Genomic DNA, 7,498 nt, shown 5'->3' with positions numbered 1-7,498 from the left:
GGTTTAAGCTTTGGTTATAAAGGACAAAATCCTTTATGCAACCGATGCCACAAACATCACTCTGGTTACTGTAATGTGGTATGCAACAAATGTAATCGAAAGGGTCATCTTGCTGAAGATTGTAGGGCTCTCGTTATAAATACAAATGGTACCAAGACTCCTGCCACCAATGCAAATAGAACTGCTTTGGCTACCATTACTTGTTATGGGTGTGGAAAACAAGGTCACTATAAGAGCCAGTGCCCGAATCCAGAGAAAAATATCGGACCTGCACGAGGGAGAGCATTTGTTATTAATGCTAGAGAGGCGTGTGAAGACCCGGAGCTTGTTACGGGTACGTTTACCATTAATAACTTATCCGCATCTATTATATTTGATACTGGTGCTGATAGAAGTTACGTGTGTAGAGACTTTCACGCTAAATTGAATTGTTTATCATTACCTCTAGATGCTAAGTACATGATTGAGTTAGCTAATGGTAAACTAATTAAAGCCGATAAAATTTGCCGTGATTGTAAAATAAATTTAGCCGGAGAAACATTTAAGATTGATTTGATACCCGTAGAATTAGGAAGTTTTGATGTAATAGTCGGCATGGACTGGATGTCCAAAATAGGAGCCGAAGTTGTGTGCGCCAAGAAGGCAATTCGCATTCCTCGTAAGAATAAAATGCCAGTAATGATTTATGGAGAGAAGGGTAACTCAAAGCTAAAACTCATTAGTTATTTGAAAGCTCAAAAGTGCTTGAAGAAAGGGTGCTATGCTATCTTAGCACATGTTAATAAAGTCGAAAAGAAAGAAAAAGAGAAGTGCATCAATGATGTGCCTGTGGCAAGAGATTTTCCTGAAGTATTTCCGGAAGAGTTGCCGGGATTACCTCCATTTAGATCTGTAGAATTTCAAATAGATCTTATACCAGGAGCTGCACCGGTTGCCCGTGCTCCATATAGACTTGCACCGTCCGAGTTAAAAGAACTTCAGAGTCAGTTAAAAGAATTACTGGATCGTGGATTCATACGACCAAGTACTTCACCGTGGGGAGCTCCAATTTTATTCGTCAAGAAGAAAGACGGATCTTTCCGAATGTGTATAGATTATCGTGAATTAAATAAGTTAACTATCAAGAATCGGTATCCACTACCGAGAATTGACGACTTATTTGATCAACTCCAAGGATCATGTGTGTACTCGAAAATTGACCTAAGATCGGGCTATCATCAATTACGTGTCAAAGAAGAAGATATACCGAAAACTGCTTTTCGGACACGCTACGGTCATTACGAATTTTTGGTTATGCCGTTTGGATTGACGAATGCGCCAGCTGTATTCATGGACCTCATGAATCGAGTTTGTAGTCCATATTTAGATAAGTTTGTTATCGTTTTCATTGATGATATTCTTATCTATTCCAAGAGTGAGCAAGAGCATGAGCAGCATGTAAGGTTGATATTAGAGTTGTTAAGAAAAGAACAGCTATATGCTAAATTTTCTAAATGTGCTTTCTGGTTGAAAGAAGTGCAATTTCTTGGCCACGTTGTTAGTAGCAAAGGAATTCAGGTTGATCCAGCAAAAATTGAAGCCATTGAAAAATGGGAGACTCCTAAGACACCAACGCAGATACGCCAATTTTTGGGTTTAGCCGGTTATTATAAAAGGTTTATTCAAGATTTTTCCCGAATAGCTAAGCCGTTGACAGCATTAACGCAAAAAGGGAAGAAATACGAATGGACCTCGGAGCAGGAGAACGCATTTCAATTACTGAAGAAGAAGTTAACTACGGCGCCTATTTTATCGTTACCTGAAGGGAACGATGATTTTGAAATATATTGTGACGAGGTTTTGGTTGTGTTCTTATGCAACGAAAGAAAGTTATTGCATACGCATCTCGACAATTGAAGATTCACGAGCGGAATTATACGATGCATGATCTAGAACTGGGAGCAGTCGTGTTTGCGTTAAAGATATGGAGACACTACTTATATGGGGTTAGATGCACTGTGTTTACTGATCATAAAAGTCTTCAACATATTTTCGATCAGAAACAGCTGAACATGAGGCAACGTAGGTGGGTCGAGCTGATAAACGACTACGATTGTGAGATTCGCTATCATCCCGGGAAAGCGAATGTAGTGGCTGACGCATTAAGCAGAAAGGAACGAGAACCAATTCGAGTACGAGCGATGAACATAAAAATTCGCATGAATCTCAACTCACAAATCAAAGAAGTTCAACGAGAAGCACTTACTAAAGAAAATATAGGAAATGAAATAATGAAGAAGTATGAGAAGCAACTCGTTATGCGGGAAGATGGAATTCGATATTTTGCAAATCGTATTTGGGTACCGAAGTTGGGTGGATTAAGGAAGTTGATATTGAACGAGGCACATAAGACAAGATATTCGATACATCCTGGAGTTGGAAAGATGTACCAAGATCTTAAGACGCATTATTAGTGGCCTAATTTGAAGACAGACGTTGCAACATATGTTGGGGAATGTTTAACTTGTTCCAAAGTCAAAGCAGAACACCAGAAGCCGTCAGGGTTACTTCAACAACCAGAAATTCCAGAATGGAAATGGGACGGTATTACCATGGATTTCATCACGAAGTTACCAAAGACTGCCTGGGGATACGACACCATTTGGGTAATTGTTGATCGTCTTACCAAATCTGCACATTTCTTGCCTATAAAGGAAACAGATAGAATGGAGAAATTATTACGATTATATATAAAGGAAATAGTTTCAAGGCATGGAATACCTATTTCCATTATATCTGATCGTGATAGTAGATTTACCTCAAAGTTCTGGCAATCACTACAGGAGGCACTAGGAACTCGTTTGGATATGAGTACCGCATATCATCCGCAAACGGACGGGCAGAGTGAAAGAACAATTCAGACTCTTGAAGACATGCTCAGGGCATGTGTGATCGATTTTGGAAACGGATGGGATAAGTATCTACCATTAGCAGAATTCTCGTATAATAATAGTTATCATGCGAGCATTAAAGCTGCACCATTCGAAGCATTGTACGGAAGGAAGTGTAGATCTCCTATCTGCTGGAATGAAGTAGGAGATCGACAATTAACTGGTCCCGAGATCATACATGAAACTACTGAAAAGATAGTACAAATCAAAGAGAGATTGAAAACAGCCCGTAGTCGCCAAAAGAGCTACGCCGATGTCCGAAGGAAACCATTAGAGTTTCAGATCGGTGACATGGTTATGCTAAAGGTGTCACCTTGGAAAGGTGTAATACGTTTCGGTAAAAGAGGTAAACTGAACCCAAGATATGTAGGCCCGTTCAAGATCATCGAACGCATTGGACCGGTAGCTTATCGACTCGAGTTACCTCAACAACTCGCCGGAGTACATAATACCTTTCATGTCTCGAACCTTAAGAAGTGTCTTGCAAAGGAAGACCTCACCATTCCTCTTGAAGAAATCCATGTCGACGAGAAACTACAATTCATCGAAGAACCAATTGAAATCATGGATCGTGAAGTTAAACGGCTCAAGCAGAGCAACATACCGATTGTTAAGGTTCGTTGGAATGCTCGAAGGGGTCCCGAGTTTACTTGGGAACGAGAGGATCAAATGAAACAAAAGTATCCACACTTGTTTCCCGATGACGCAAAATAGGTACAATTTTAAAATTTCGGGACAAAATTTATTTAACGGGTAGGTACTGTAATGACCCGCACTTTTTCGATCATTCTATATTTATATGATTAATATTTACATAAATTAAACCTTACCAACATGACAAGCAATCCAAATTGTTGAGACTTATGTCTTCGAAAAGAGTTTTACACAACGTTTGACCGTCCAATTTGACCGATGATATCACGAACTATATAACATATGATAATTATACGTTTATGTATATATATGTATTTATATATATTTAACATGATCTAAGGATGTTTAACATCTCATTGGGTACTAATAACAATGAGTTATAAGTATATTTTGAAACTACTAACTTAAGTTTTCAAAACGATAACTATACGTAACGTTCTTCGACATAAATACTTATAACCTATAATACTTATACATGCATCGTATAGATATGTATTTTATCACTTTTAAAGGGCTTACATACATAAAACAATATAAGTATATTTACAAAAGATAGCTATATTTGAATCCTCGTTCCGTTTTCTCAAAGATTTCTACACGTATATCTAGGGTATATGTACCCGTATCATACGCAGCTTCTAGATGTATTTACTATTGGTATATACCAATAAAAATCTGCTCCTTAGCAGCCTTAAATGATTAAGAAATATGTGGAACCAACCATTGTCAAGTAGCATGAATTATTTAGCAAGAAAACAAAGTTAGGTATCTTTTTTTTCCTTTATAACCTAAAAACGTTTTTATGCATGCACACCATTTCTTCACCCCATTTTCTCATACTTACACTCCCATTTCTCTCTCAAAATACTCTTAACTTCATACTTGATCATCTCCAAGCATTTTCCCCATCATTTAGCTTCAAAAACATCACTTAATCACCATAAGAAAACCCTTACAAAAACACTTCAAGAATCCTTCCAAGAACACAAACTTACTTCCAATCTTTCATCCAATTCCATCACCCTTTTAGTTCTAGGTTCTTACTCCTCTTTTACAGCAACCTTGTCCAAGGAACTTGAGGTAGTAACTATGTTCATAACCTTATTCGATTCATATATATATAGCTATCTTATTTTGTGGTATAAAATTTTAACAACAAGAACATAGTTTGAAAGTTTTCAAACTTGTTTGCAAACTAAATAGATCCTTCTAACTTAACTTTTAAAATACTTCAAGACCTGTAATATAACTTAATTACATGCTAATTTAACAAGGTATAACTTGGTTTTTCAAAGAACACCTTAAAAACTGTTTTTACGACGTCGGAGTGCAACCGGGGACTGTTTTGGGTTGGATAATTAAAAACCATCTTACACTTTGAATTGGAAGTTTATCTTCTGGAAAAATGATTTTTAATATGAAGATGATAACACATAAAAATTTCATGATTTAATTCAAAGTATAAGTATTTTTAGAAAAATAATCATTTAAGGTTGTTTACATAAAGGAAAATGTTTAACTTCATAAGTTTCACCTATGCCGTGTGATTTTGAATACAAACCAAGGTATTTTCAGTTCATAGTCTTAAAGAGGAACTCGATCCAAGGAGATGGCAAGTTGAATCAACGAAAACGGATTTGTAACGAAGAAACTATGACCGAAACAAAATTGGTTATCCAAGACTTGTTTAACTTCGGGATTAATTGGGAAAAATTAAATAAAATCACATCTTTCTAAGATAACATGATATTTTATATATATGTACTTATAATTCAATTTTATATGGTTCAGGATCACCCATAAACAATACGAGAAGATTAATCATAAGATCCCATGTTTGTACGCAACACGTCATTTGACAACACCGGTACTTTATGTACGCAACACGTCATTTGACAACACTGGTACCGTGGGTCAAGATTAATCTCGACCAATACATATACGATGGGGTTTTATTTATTTCGTTGGGGGTTTTATTTATTTCATTGCGGGTATATTAAACATCTACAAATGAACCATTAAAATTGAATTACTAACAACGAAATGCTAACTACGGACTAAGGAATTATTCAAAGTATTAAAAGTATAACAAGTATATATATGAGATGTTTGTTTAAAAAGAAAAGGTATTGATATATTATATATGGATAGGTTCGTGATATCAACCGGAAGACCAAGTCAAAAATATATATATCTTCAAGACGAACGTGAGTATATAGTCCCACTTTTAAACTCTAAATATTTCGGGATGAGAATACATGTATTTTATGTTTTACGTTATGGACACAAGTAACTGAAAAATATATTCTACGTTGAGTTGTACCACTGGCATACTTCCCTGTAGCTTGGTAACTAATATTTACAGCGGTATTGTAAACGCGAATCCTGTTGATAGATCTATCGGGCCTGACAACCCCAACCGGACTGGACGACCAGTATTCAACGGTTGCACAGTACTTCGTTTTGTGACTACACTTGGTACGGTGTAGTAAGATTTCATATTAAAGGGAATATGCGACGTGATTAAATGTTAAGTATGGTTACCAAGTGCTCAACCACTTAGAATATTTTTATTAAACTGTTTATATACGAAATCTTGTGGTCTATATATATATATTGCTGCCGGCACTAAACCTATATCTCACCAACTTTATGTTGACCTTTTAAAACATGTCTATTCTCAGGAGATTACTAAAGCTTCCGCTGCATAATGTTGAATTTGAGCAGGAGCTTGCGTACGCATATTTGTGTCAAAAATAAAACTGCATACCCGAGGATCTGTGTTGTAAAATATGCTAGAAACCGTGTTGTTATCATTATATGTAAAGTTTGTAAGTCGAAGATTATCGCTAAACGATAATCATTTTTATGTTGTCCAAAGCTTGTAACAAAAATAAGAATCATGGTTTGTAATGTATAATATATGCAGTTTTTCTTTTAAAAATGTCGCATATAGAGGTCAATACCTCGCAATGAAATCATACGTTATTTAACACGTTCTTATGGTTAAGGACGGGTTATGACACGTCTCAAACTCTCAGTCTGTACCTCCAACATAATCATCATACTACATGATGTCCTAACTCAATTATCTTCGTTCTACATGACGTTCTACATCATTTATCTTCGTACGACATGGCGATTATGTAATCTCTAATGTTTTAGAGATTATAGATTCTTGTTCTAACGGTAAATCAAATGAGTTTAATATCATATTAACTCATTAAATCTATGATTACATCTGAAGAAAATATATATTTATATATGTTTTCATAAAGATTGTAATTAAAAATTCTTTTGTACAAACTGTTAATGATGAAAATATTTTAACGGGTAGGTAATACCCGAGGAAATATTCAGATCTCACATTAATAAATTACACTGTACATTCTTCGAAGCTGATTCAACAGTCATTTACTATCCTACTTACATCCACCGATATATAAATCTGTTCACCGCAGAATAACCATTTTCATTCAATTTTATATTTGGATTTTGACCTATCAGAATCCAACAAGTGGCATAATGAAGAAAACATTTGACAAAATAAAATTTGTTAGAAACAAACAAATTAACTATGAGAAACTTTGTTAAGAATCCACGCTAACAAAATTCTAGCTAACTGTTCCTAGCTAACTGTTAATTCCTTATTGTACATTTAATTATCGCAATTTATTTTATCGCAATTTAATTCTCGCAATTTTATTTATTGTCATTTACATTCTGTTATTTACTTTACGCACTTTATTTATCGTCATTCAATTTCTGTTATTTATTTTACGCACTTTAAATATCGGGACACGTATACAAGGTTTTGACATATCATATCGATGCATCTATATATATTATTTGGAATCACCATAGACACTCTATATGCAGTAATGATCACGTTCTCTATACAGGGTTGAGGTTGA

Source organism: Rutidosis leptorrhynchoides, chromosome 3 (assembly GCF_046630445.1).
Source record: "Rutidosis leptorrhynchoides isolate AG116_Rl617_1_P2 chromosome 3, CSIRO_AGI_Rlap_v1, whole genome shotgun sequence".
NCBI classification, from domain to species: Eukaryota; Viridiplantae; Streptophyta; class Magnoliopsida; order Asterales; family Asteraceae; genus Rutidosis; species Rutidosis leptorrhynchoides.
Note: the sequence above shows the minus strand (reverse complement) of the source record.